Source organism: Nansenia antarctica (assembly GCF_963989245.1).
Source record: "Nansenia antarctica genome assembly, chromosome: 5".
In the NCBI taxonomy this organism is placed as follows: domain Eukaryota; kingdom Metazoa; phylum Chordata; class Actinopteri; order Argentiniformes; family Microstomatidae; genus Nansenia; species Nansenia antarctica.
Genome location: NC_137690.1, coordinates 55,428,475 through 55,430,974, shown reverse-complemented (window position 1 = coordinate 55,430,974; position 2,500 = coordinate 55,428,475).

Sequence of the window (2,500 nt, the reverse complement as noted above, 5' to 3'; positions counted from 1 at the left end):
TCATGAATACAGTGGACTGGTTTGGAGTAATTACCTTTACCCATAATATGTATAATAATATTAATAATTAATCATCATCATCATCATAATCATAATTAATAATAATACTAATAATAATACATAATACTGCTTCTATGATAGCACGATAGTACTCATGTCTATAACATCATTCCACACAATGACGTAGTGCAGGGAGTGTGTTGTGTTCATGTGGGGAAGATCAATCGCTGAATTTAAGTTGTGTAGTGAGTTGAAATAGATAGCATCTATTTCTGCTATAAAACAGTGGATCAATAACACGTACTTGAGGCCACTCTGAGTCAGCTCTGGTACTGCTGATTAGTATGAATGTTTTATAGATATGGACATGGGGAGGCTAGTGGAGGTATAAGGAATGGTATCAAATGTGTGTTCCTCATTCTATTCCATACATCACAATAAGCCTGTCCTCCGATTTCTACCTCCACCAGCCTCCACCGATATAGACATTAGAATGGAGTGTTCTGTGTTCTGTGTCAGTTAAGCTCTGCTCCCGTATGACATTCTTACTCACTGGTTTGTTGGTTTGCACGCCACCTTGTGGACCAATCCTGACATGATTTTCTCCACTAACTAGTGGAGGTTTTAAGGCACAACCCATAGATTCTGTCCCTTGTGGCAATAAGACAAAGGACAAACACATAGTTGACATCAGAAAAGCGAAGTTAAACCTATGAAACGTATGCAATTTAAAATGGAGGAGATACTTTTTAACCTGATTGGAGCTAAGGCCTGCAGGTGGATCCGAAGTGATATAAAGAGCTTACCTCGATCAATTCTCTTCATCGATATCACATTTTTTTTCACAACTTTGCATGCTATACGATGCCACCATTTTTTCCCCGAGACGGTAAACACGGCCTAAGTCACATCCAGTTTTCTCCAACTGGAGAATGTGTCATGTCCGGTTTCAACGCCGAATTTCCATACCATTGGTCGGCCAACCCCAAAAAATTTTTTTTATATATATATGATACATGAGAAAGGTCAAAGGTCAAAGATGGTGCCAAAATATCTCCAAATGGCCTAAACATATAGGTGTCCGCCTAAACATACCTGTACTAAAACAGGTACAAAGTTGCATTTGCTCACATTACTAGCATTGACTTTGGCACAGGTACTAATAAGACCCTGGAGTACTGATTCCTAGATGATTTGGGCTTGGTTATCAGGTTTCCAAGGTGATATTCACTGTAAAAGCTGTTGTTTTTTTAGGCGGAGACTGAATTTGAGATGTTTTATAATGTTCTAGCTCTATTTACTCTGACACAGTAACATAGATTTTGATTCTGACACTTCTACAGCCACCCCACAGGTGTTAGCTTTCATTTGATAACAAGATCATTATGAAGGCCCTTGTGATTGTGGAGATATTCTATATTCACTGTGGGCATGTCATTTTGAGCAGAAAACCAGAAAAATGAGGTGGATAAGATGGACACTTTTTAATTCTCAATGCTGTAACATACGGTGTGTCTTTTAGAATGAGGCTCTGTGTGTGTGTATGTGTGTGTGTGTGTGTGTGTGTGTGTGTGTGTGTGTGTGTGTGTGTGTGTGTGTGTGTGTTAGGATTGAACTGTGAATACAAAGCCATGGGATGGATCTGATTGTCAACCTCTGTGATTCCACAACGTCCATCTTATCGGAATTCAAAGTTTATTATTTTTCTTCAGATTTAAGGCACCTTTAAAATCTATGAGGGTATGTGAATTCAATGTTCCCTTCCTCGTCTCTATCTTAAATGAGTCAGGTAATGGGCTAATCCAGTGTGTGTTATCTCTTTCCATAGGGACCATAGCCTCTGTCTCAGTGGTGCTGTGTGCTGTGATTTTTAAACTTTCTCTCATCAGTATTTCAAGCCACAACCCTCCAGACATAATCCCTCCAAAATCAGCTGTACCCCAATCATATGGTATCAGGAAACAGTGTAGACCAGCTTGAATTCCACCTGGTCAGTGCAGGTGGTGAGATGGTCAAGCTGACAATGGTTATACTGAAGCAAGTCCACTAATAATAAGTATATCGAAGAACAATAGTTGGAGTTGCTGAAGCAAGAACAATAGTTGGAGTTGCTGAAGCAAGAACAATAGTTGGACTTAATGAAGCAAGCCCACTAATAAGACACTAATAAGACGTGTAAGATAAAGTGAGCAACACAATACAGTGATGCATGTCGTGAGCTTAGAATTATAAGGTTCTATTTCCGTTTAGGGCAGTTCAGAGATATTGAGCGTCAAAGTTTTTACATTCCATTATGTTTTGTGAGATGGAACCTTTGTATTTTATTAATTACTAACTCAGAAATGTCAACATTTAAAAAAAAATAACACCACACAGGCATTAATAAACACCTAATGGATCAGATTATGTAAAAAAAACTCAATTTTGACAAAAATGGAGATAGAACCTTATCATTCTAACGTCACGATGTGTGTGTGATATTTTTTCTGCTATGTTCATT